General features: G+C 35.0%; 1 pseudogene; it reads right to left on the minus strand.

The window, feature by feature from the left end:
* Nucleotides 1-745: 745 nt before the first annotated feature.
* LOC110804895 (pleiotropic drug resistance protein 2-like) lies at nucleotides 746-8,979 on the minus strand (annotated as a pseudogene).
* Between the last annotated feature and the right edge of the window lie 2,054 nt (nucleotides 8,980-11,033).

Genomic DNA, 11,033 nt, shown 5'->3' on the forward strand with positions numbered 1-11,033 from the left:
TAGCTTATGATACAAGGCTTTATTGCTTGTTGGGCTTCATTTGGCCCAATATTATTACTCCCAGTAGGGGTAGAATGGGTAATAATACTGACGAAATTTTGACGCCATTAGGCATTCAAGGTAAGTAAGTCATGATAATTTTTCAGATCTCGCACTACAAGAAATTGTATTATTAACGACGGGAAATCCCGTCGCAAAAGGCCAATAATCGTTGATTAACGACGGGACTTCCTGTCGCGAACCCGTCATAAAAGGGGGCCGTCGTTAATAGAAAATCCCGTCGTAAATTCGTCGTAAACCCGTCGTAAAAGACATTTGCGACGGTTATTCCCGTCATTGTTTGGTTGTTAGCCCCGTCGCAAAAGACTTTTGCGACGGAATTTTTGACCCGTCGTAATTAGGTTGTCGTTAAAGATACAAATTCTTGTAGTGTCGGGGGCATATGGTGAATTACTGAAAATACGAGCGTAGCTGGTGAATTAAGTTAAACATTGGGGGAAAACCGTTTAATATAATGTTCCTAGCCAGCTTACGTTATAAAAAGAGTTAATCAGACATTTATTACAATGATCGGTATGCGATTTTTGTATACTTTTACAAAATTAATTGTTATAATGCAACACTAAGGATTGTACGTAGTATACAACAATTAAAAGCATCTGGTGAAAATTACTAGAGGATCCCTTCAAAAAAAAGCTAGAGGACGAAAACACGTTCATAAGCTGCTATCAATCAAAATCTCAATTCATATAAAACAATTAAAATCATCTCGTAATTTAACATTTTTACAATATGATTTATCTTTGTTGGAAATTGAAATACTTTTTTTTTTTTTTTTTGATGGAAGGAAATTGAAATACTTGATGGCTAGGGCAAAAACAATGGAAAAAAGGAGGACCCAAGCAATATGTGCAATAACAACAAATGGTAGGAAATCATAATTGTAACCCAAGATTTCTTCCAAAAAAAGGTTTAAGGGCACATTACCAACTTCTGGTACTTCAAGTAGAATGCTTTTGTCACCAACTTGCGATGTCAATAAACCGTACATTGTCTACGAAACGGGAAACGCCCAGTAAAACCACCTCCACCATATTGGAATTAGCTGCAAATTAAATGTATTAAGAAATTATTTTTAAGATATCGTTACATAATACAATCTTCTACCAAATACTACCGCATATCATATGGCTAATGGTATTCACCTTAACACCTTTCTCACAGAAGAAATTAAGCTATACGGTTTATTTAACTTTACATGCTAAATTTAACGATTATTTTTTTTTTGGTAAAAGATTTTATGCTACTCTATTATCCCCTAATAGTGTGTATTAGGCTATGCAAAACTACATTAAAGTTGTAACCAAAAGTCTATGTATTTACACAAGTTTGTGTACGTTAATAAAATCAACCATGATTACTTAGGTTAAGGACTTAACCTTTGTTCTGTTCACCTTATTTCCACTTATTTTAGAAAAAAATAAGTTCAAATAAGTTCAGATAAGATAAGTTTAGGAAAAATAAGGGTTGACCAAGTACAATTTATAACTAAAATAAGTTTTGATAAATTCTAATAAGTTCAGATAAGATAAGTTCAGGAAAAATAAGTGAAAAAACATATGAATAAAACGCAGCCTTAAGGTAATGTAAACTTTCAAGTAAAGTAAAAGGCTTCGAAATAGGGTAAATTGTTAAGAAGCTAGCTAAGAGAGTACGTACATACCGTTCTAGGAAGGAAGAAACCAGCAAATACATTCCATAGGGCGGCAAATAACGTCATGAAAACCGCAGAAATTTCTTGGCGCGGTGTCAATGAAACAAGCATCATCCCGAACATTGTGTAATATGTGAAGCACATAAATATGAAGTAGTAGAAGTAGAAGAATTTTCCAATCTTCCACTCAAACCCGATCATAGAGTATAGGAGAAGGCAATAGAAAAAATTCACAATTGCAAGGTAGATTGCCTCTATAGCCAGCTGCATGGGAAAACATACAAGTATTTAGTAAATTAGGCTTGTAGAGTGGAAACATGAACGATGTACGAAAGTAAGGTTATTCCATAAAGCTCTTGTCCAGAGGTTCTCTATTCTTTTGCAGATGAAGTGGCATCCATATAGATGTTTTTTTCTTTTGTAATTTTGGAGAAATTTTGAACCTATTTGATACTTTAAAACAATTGTAACGAGACTTATGTTGGTGAACTTTTTAGCTCACAATTGTAAATTATAACTATTTTGGTTATGCAATTTGATTTTTAGTTGGTTTGTCAAATGCATGTGTGTATGTTTGATTGGAGTTGGTTTGGAACTCCTTTACATAGAATGTTTCTGAAATTGTACAGGTTGATATATGTCGAAAAATATAATTTGCATTAGCAGAGCATATGCAAAAATATAATTTGTAGTAGCATAGCGCAGGTGTTTCCGAGTTTGTAGACCAAAACCGCTATCTCGAATAACAGTTATAACTGTAAAATAATTGTCCAAAATAGCGTTTCCTAACCAAAGTCGCTATCCTAAATAGCAAGTATAGTAGTAATAGCAAAACCGCTATCTAAAATAGCGGTTATAGTAGCAAAACCGCTATTCCAAATAGCGATTATAGTAGTAAAACATCAATTTGAGATAGCTGTTTTGTTCTAGAAAAATTTTAAAAATAGAAAATTTTTACCCAAGCCTATGTGGACAATAGTTTGGTAAATAATTTCATTCTATTGAAGAATGGAAAATAAGTTTTGAAATAGCCTTACTTGGGTAAATCGCTCGTGGAAACATACTACTCCGTATCTATTGTTCAGGATAATAATAAGAGCAATAAAGGAATACATTCTGCCACCTTATTAATTAATTCGATCATTTAGGATTTACTTAATTCGCAAATTTTCAGTTGTCATGCCTCCGGTTCAAAAAGATTTTTAGACTTTTGTTTTAGTAGGTTTCATAATATTCTATACATTGTGTTTTATACTATTTTTGGACATGAACATATACAATTTTACTCCTCTTATCCCACAAACTTTACCCCTACCTGCTTTTTTACACTTTTCTCTTACTTTATCTATATTTTATTATACTCACTTACTTTGTTACACACTTTATTACATTTGTCTTAATATTTATGCAAATAATAATTGAAAAGATCATTATTAAACGGATGTAGCTAGTATTACCTGAGCCAATGCGAAAGGTAAAGTTGAGTACATCCTTGCAGCTTTCTCACGATAAAAAACGGTTCTCTCACTCGCAACCACAGATTGAATATTTAAACAACTAGCCCCTCCGAGGAAAAGTATAGCAGAGAACATTATCCCAAATAAGTTTGTCAAATCTTGTTGCTTGTCTCTGTTGACATAATCATATAAATGCAGAATTATTGTTAGAATGCCAAACAATTGCTACTACTCCGTATAAAGGTTTTAGCAAAATCCCGTCGTAAAATTCTTTTGCGACGGGGCTAACAACCAAATAAATACGGGAACGCAATCGCAAATGCCTTTTACGACGGGCTAACGGCGGGATTTTACATCAATAACGGCCCCCTTTCATGACGGGTTCGCGATAGGAAATCTCACCACTATTGATTTTTATCGACCGGATTTCCCATTGTTAATGGTACAGTTTCTTGTAATGACGGTTCATCCTAAATTAAAAAAAAGATACTTAATATTTACTTCCCTTATTCTAGAATATAATTCCAATTAGAGCTCCAATAATTGTTGTCATGAAGAATCGAACATTGTTATACGCTGGATTCTTCCAATAAGATTTGTATTGCTTCCAAAAACAAGCTTTGAATTGAGTGATGAATGATTGAGAGTATTTTGTTGGGAACTGGAGATGCTCATCATTTGGCGAAGGTGTACTAAGCTCTCCAATTATTTCCTGATTCCTCCTACAGAAATGCATCCCAACAACGTACATACCTTATGATCAATTAAACTATGAATTATAATTAAAAAAAACTTGATGTTTTGTATACTATATGAACTATGATTATCATTTCAGTATATGACATACCGATAAAGTATAGAGTTAAAATAAAGTTCGGCGAAATCCAAACCCATTTGGGACTCTGCTTCAGGACTTGTAATATCAAGCATCCATGTCGCAGGATTATAACCATCTTTTATTTTTGGAACACCAGGGATGGCCTTCAATTAAAGAAATCGACCTTCATCAGTTTATAAATGTTTTTATTTAAAAACAGATAATATATATACGTGGATCAAATAGCATATCACTTACTTCAAAGTATTCAATGAGCTTAGAGAAATGTTCACCAAGGGGTCCTGCGTATATGATTCGGCCTCCTCTCTTCATCAATAGAAGCTGTTATGCATGTGAAGCAACCATACAATTCAATGTACAAATATTTACAAAGTTACTTGTTCCGGTAAATTTCAGAGAAATATTAAGTGGGTTAAATGGGTCTGAGTAACCCAATAAAGAGAAGGAGAATTTGGTCCACTTATAAGTTCAATGGAGGTTCCACACTAAAACCAATTGACAATAGTAAGAATAATTTCACAAGCTTATAAGATGGTATATATATTTCCTCCAACGTGTGACAACTCACATAGTCACTTATACTCCCTCTGTCCCTTAATACTCGCACCATTTTCCTTTTCTTGTTGTCCCTTAATACTCGCACCATTTTCCTTTTCTTGTTGTCCCTTAATACTTGAACCCGATTCTATAAATAGAATTTTTTTATTAATATTATATTATTTCTCACACTTACCTACTACTTCTCCGTTTCTGAAAATTCTTTACGCTTTGGAATATGTGTCCAAAATATGAAAACTTTGACCGTAAATTCTCACTATTATATACATCAAAACGTTATAGGTAAGATCTTGTTAGATTGGTCTCGGTATGTATTTTCAGAATATCAATTTTTTATAATTTTTCCACATATGAAATTGGATATATTACTCTCTCCGTCCCGGAATACTTGAAACGCTTTCCTTATCGGGCCGTCCCGGATTACTTGAAACGCTTCTAAAAATGAAAACTTTACATAATATTTTATTATTTTCTCACCTTACCTAAGGGCCCACCAACAACCCTACTACCTCAAATAAACATTAAAAAATTCATGACCCCCCACCACATCCCACTATTTATATTAAAAAAATACCCCTCTACTAACTACCTTTCAATTAAATAAGAAGTCAATTATAATGAATTAAACTCCGGGCCGATCAAACGGTTTCAAGTATTCCGGGACAGAGGGAGTAGTTGTTAAATATTGCATTGAGTCCGTGCAAGTAGTAACTGTAAAGAACTTTCTGAAACGGAGGTAGTAACTCACTTCGTACAAAAAATCATTTAAAAATTCATACCTTCACTATCCCTTACACATTTCACACTAATTATATTAAAAAAATACTCCACTATCCACTAACACTCATTAAATTAATAAATCAATTCAAGTGCCTTAAACTCCGCACCAGCCAAACCGGTGCGGAGTATTAAGGGACGGAGGGAGTATGTGATAACATTGGGTTTCAACATGTTCTTTAACGAGTACTACTACTTAAGAAATTCATAAGTGGGATTTCCATTTACCTCATCGAAAGCCTCGAAGATATCTATGCTTGGCTGATGGATCGTGCAGACAACAGTTCTACCATTGTTTACGGTATTTCTCATAGTACGCATGACAATTGCAGCAGCTCTTGCATCAAGTCCAGATGTTGGCTCATCCATGAATATAATAGATGGGTTTGCAACTAACTCTACTGCAATCGTCAATCTCTTCCTTTGTTCTATCGAAAGCCAAGCAGAGAATACAAGAGATTCATAAACAGTTATGCACGGTGAATGGATGTCAATCTGTTCACAATAACCACATATCCTCGCAAATGTCGATTGATTCTTAGGATAACCTGATACACTGATGCTACCTTCAATATATCCTCTAGTTTTCTTTCCAGCCAACACATCCAATAGTGTCGTTTTTCCAGCGCCAGTTATACCCAAAAGCGCTGTCAATACTCCTGGGCGAAATGAACCACTTACGTCTCGTAAATCGTAATAGTTGCACCCGGTACCTTTCATGATTTGCCATTTCCTAGTGCGGAAAATATAAGATTTTAATTCCTCTGCTTCATAGTGTTCGTCATGTTTACTATTCACATAGTAAAACTTTAAAAACCTTGATCATAATTAGTAATATTAATAATAGAAATAATTCTAACTTATGGTATCTTATTGGCTTCTTTTTGGATGGAAAGTTTCTAATATCAAAATTTTATAATTTTAACTAATGTAAAATTAAAACTATTAAAGTCAAAGCAGTACATTGTAGAGTGTGCATAATGGAAAAATAATGAACATTATGAGACTAGAGGAGTATGAAAAGAACCATTATTAATGAGTTTCATTCGGTAAAAATAATACTCCCTCTGTTTTTCTTGTTCTTTACGTTTGACCTTTTGCACGTCTATTATCGACTAATAATTAATGTGCATTGAGATTCTTTTATTTTTTTTTATTTAAACAAGGAAAATTATGTTTATTTATAATGTTTTCACTCTTATCAGAATTCTGGAAAAATGAGAAAAAAATAATAATGTCCCAATAAAAAGTGTGAGAGATTAAATGACCCAATGAATTTATTGGTTAAAAAAACGGTTTTTTCATGAAATGCCCCTGAGGTTTCACGAAATTCACCAAATACCCCTGCGTGTTTCAAAATACATAATATACCCCTATTGAAACTTAACGTGCACCAAATACCCTTTGATTTAACGGCCGTTAGTACTCCGTTAGCGTTAATTTACGTTCATACCCTTATCTATCCAATATTCTATATTTTAACTTTTAAAAAAAAATCGCATTTCTTCTCTCTCTTCTCATCTCCTTTGCTGTTTCGATCTCACTCCCAATTCATCAATAGCCATTGATTCACCTCAAATTACCCAGAAATTCAAGCCTCTTTTCCAGTGATATGGTAGTGCAGATGGTGGGAAGTCCGGCGAATCCACAATTGCAGCCGACGAAGGTTGAAGGCTGGCGGCGAGAGGAGATCGAGGAAGTCCGACGACCCATTTTTACCGGAGAAATTCATTGAAATCGAGGAGAGGACTAAGCGCGGCTGCAACGAAGAAAGGAGAAGACGGCGGCGCCTTCTCAATTCTCTCTCCTCAAACCACCTCCTTCTCCCTACCAAACTCCAGACCGCTAAAACTTCTTCACTCATTACAAAAATGGCAGCTTCATCCAATTCTTCTCTAATGTGGTTCCGAAAGGGGATCCGAATCCACGATAACCCGGCTCTTGAACACGCTGCTACAGAGTCGAATTTTGTGTACCCAATTTTTGTGATCGACCCGCATTATATGGACCCTGACCCGAATGCTTTCAGCGAGGAAGTATGAAACTGTAAGAGTGGATGGCTTTGAAAAGGTAGATATAGTGAGTGCTTTAGTTTTCTTTAGTTCTCTTTGTTAAGGAGTATTTTAGAACTGGTTTCAAGAGATGCCTGAGTGCCTGCACTTTTGGAGTTGAGAGGAAACTTAACATGTAAAACCCTTGGTATGACACTATGAAGCCACTGGTAGAAAGTTCGGACGTATTTTTGTTGAAAGTGTTCTCAGCATTATTGATAACATCACCCTTTGCATTCCCCTTGGTAAAGCCTGTGTTGGATTTTCAATGGTTGTTGCTCTAAAGCAGACATAAGAGGTCCATATGAGCCATCTTAGAACTATGGATGATTTGGACTGGAAATTGCCCTATGAAGCCTTCCTCAAAGCTATAAATCAATCTAGTTTCAAGTCTTGAAGCTCCCCAATTTAGAAGCTATACTCATCAGCCACACAATTAAGCCTTACACCCCCTATCTACAAGTTACCTTTTTATGAATTTTCTTAGGTTTACGAGATTTGTATGTTTTGGTACGTACGTAGAATGGCCATTAAGTGTGGAAGATTCACATAGGCATGGGACATAAGGATCTCTGGTTTTGTTTGGCCATGTGTTTAGCTCTGCTGTTAGTTCTTGTAAAGAATAAGAATAAGTGGTAGTGCATAGATAGATTAGGATTCTCCCTTGCCTGCTCTGTCTAGAGGTCAAGGCAGCAGACAGTTAAGACAAGTTCATCAGGTTGTTCAGATGACACCATGAGACCAAATGTTGATAAGACAGACTATGAGATACCATCTATTAGTAATATTGGGAGGAAGAGGCAGTTTGGTGAGATTAGTAGCCACCAACATCCAGAGCTATAGGAGCAGGTTCTTGGCAAGTTACTATGCAAATTATTCAGCTTTTTATGGAATATAATCCCTGTTTATTGCTGGAAATTTGTTACAAACTGCTCTACTTCATTGCTACGAAAATTAGAACTGCAAACTAGCCGCTAGATTTAAATTATGCAGTTTAAAAGCAGTTTGGGTATTTGATGCAAACAAATTTACAAATAGTTTTATATTGTGCAAAAAGTTTATAAATAGGTGCATTTGGTGAATTATAAACATGACTTAACGGATGACTAACGGAAAGTCAAAATAGGGGTATTTGGTGAACAATACGAAAAAAATAGGGGTATATTATGTATTTTGAAACACGCAGGGGTATTTGGTGAATTTCGTAAAACCTCGGGGGCATTTCATGAAAAAACCGTTAAAAAAATCATTGGACACAAATTCCGATAGAAAAATTTATATGATAATATAAAATGAAACGCAAATAATATTTTGATACACTCACAAAGAAAACGTAAAGAGCAAAAGAAACACATGGAGTAGTTTTGTGAATCTCTAAAAAATTACGGGTGGAGGATGAGAGATTTACCGGTAGAGCATCCACGTAATAGTTGATATGGTTGAACGCTAGTGAAAGAGACTGGAAAGGCAAGCACACTCCTTTGGTAGCCGTCGCCACAGTTGAATCAGTGCATCCTGAATGGCTTGGCTCTAACCCGGAGAATATATTCTTCTCCTTTTGGATTTCATCATTATTTTTCACAAGGGATTTTGATTCACTAAAAGCTGAAAAACCAAACAAATATCATAAATAAGCAATACTTCCTCCGTTCCTTAATACTCGCATCGGTTTGACTGGTGCGGAGTTTAAGACATTTGAGTTGACTTATTAATTTAATGGGTGTTAGTTGATAGTGAGATATTTTTTTAATATAGGTAGTGGGAAATGTGTAAGGGGTGGGGAGTGGTGAGAAAGGGGTGTGGATTTTTAAATGATTTTTTGTAGGGAGTAGGGGTGTAGGTGGGGTAGTAGGTAAGTGTGAGAAATAATATAATATTGGTAAATATTTCTATTTATAGAAGCGATGCAAGTATTAAGGGACGGCCCGAAAAGGAAAGCGGTGCGTGTATTAAGGGAGGGAAGGAGTACTAGTTACTCCCTCCTTATTTTAAAAAAAAATACACTTTCCTTAGACGACAGTATTTTAAAAAGAGATACACTTTTCTTTTTGACATATTTTGATCCCACTTTAATATATTGATATTTCTATAATTCTTGTAGTCTCAATACTTACTCAAATCATCTTTTTAATCTAATAAATCATTTACCCACTACCCCACTCTCATCTTGTAAATCTTGTACAAGCTTTGTGATTTCTAAAAGCAAAGGAAAAGGCAAAAAGAATATGGAACACGTACGACTTGAGTATTTTAGCGCTAGGATGAATGAGAGGGTGTTGATAAGAGAAAACCCAAGTAAAGCTCCAATACTTATCCAATACCAATATTGATGCTTCGAGAGACCTCTTGACGCAATGACGACGTGACCAATAGTTGTTTCATTAATTCTAGGATCTGCATTAGGCTGTAGCAGTATAGAGTGTTATTAGCAACCCAAATATTGTTAGAATGATTAAGGCTTTGTTCTGTTCATTTTATTTTCACTTGTCTAGAAGAAAAAAAAATTAGAAAAGCAACTAAAAATCAATTAAATAAAGCGCATCCTAAATCAGTAGGAGATCAAGTAAAAAGGAATGCAAGATATCAAGGGAATAAATCAGAACTCACAATGCTCCAGCTATTGTCAAGAAATTCATTAATAACTATAGCTTGTTGTCCATATCATCATCGGAGAAAGGTAGTAAGCCCATTGTTGTTCCTAAGTTTTGGTTGATGACACACACATATTGCAAACTTTCTGATTATGGTTGCTAATGACTTTCGACAGGTAAATGCCCAGGTTTCTATTAGGATAGGAACTTGAATCAGATGGTGAAGTTCCTGATGTACACTTGGAACAGTCACTGGAGTTCCAGAGCTGGAAGTTGTATCTGTTCCAGTTTGAAGTCACAAGAGGAGCAACACAGTTACATATCAAGAGTTCCGAATACTCACAAGAACTATTACAGACTCATGGCCACGAGTTCCTTTGATAGACACAGAGGAACTCATCATTGTTCCTGAGCTGGAACGTCTGAAGCTTCTGAGTTGCAAGTTCCAGACAAAAGGAAGACATAAAAGTCTAGGTAGTCTACTGTACTTAGAATTTTATGTAAATATTAATTTTGCAAAAGATATATAGGGTACTCAAGGAACTTGTGATTTAATTAGGTCATTTATTTTACTGGAAGAAATTTTTATGAAAACATGTAATTAAATAAAAATAAGTTTTTATTATAAAATAGATTTACGTTTTATGTTATTTTATCAAAACTTATTTTCCTAAAAATTTGCCACAGTTTTTGTAAACAAATAAAATCTGTTGAAGAAAATCTTTTAGGGTTTGATTGAGTCAAACCACTAACTGCCTTGTTGCTGAAACGTGGGAAGTGGTCTTCCCCTTGTTCCTCAAGTCAAGGGACGTGAAGAACAAAGCACTGGCAGTTGGCAGTTGAGGTTTTGAAGGGAACTAACCCTAGGAATATATCTATAAAAGGACAAGTATGTTTTCTGAAAAATTACACAAACATTCTAAGAGTTCTTGCTTTCCTAAAAACGTATTGTCAAAGATTTTCTAAAAACAGTTTGTGTCCTAGTTAATTCAAAGTTCCTAAGTGCCCTATATCCACGCAAAAGCATCATTAATATCTAGAGTTATC

Source organism: Spinacia oleracea, chromosome 3, assembly GCF_020520425.1.
Source record: "Spinacia oleracea cultivar Varoflay chromosome 3, BTI_SOV_V1, whole genome shotgun sequence".
Taxonomy (NCBI): Eukaryota; Viridiplantae; Streptophyta; class Magnoliopsida; order Caryophyllales; family Amaranthaceae; genus Spinacia; species Spinacia oleracea.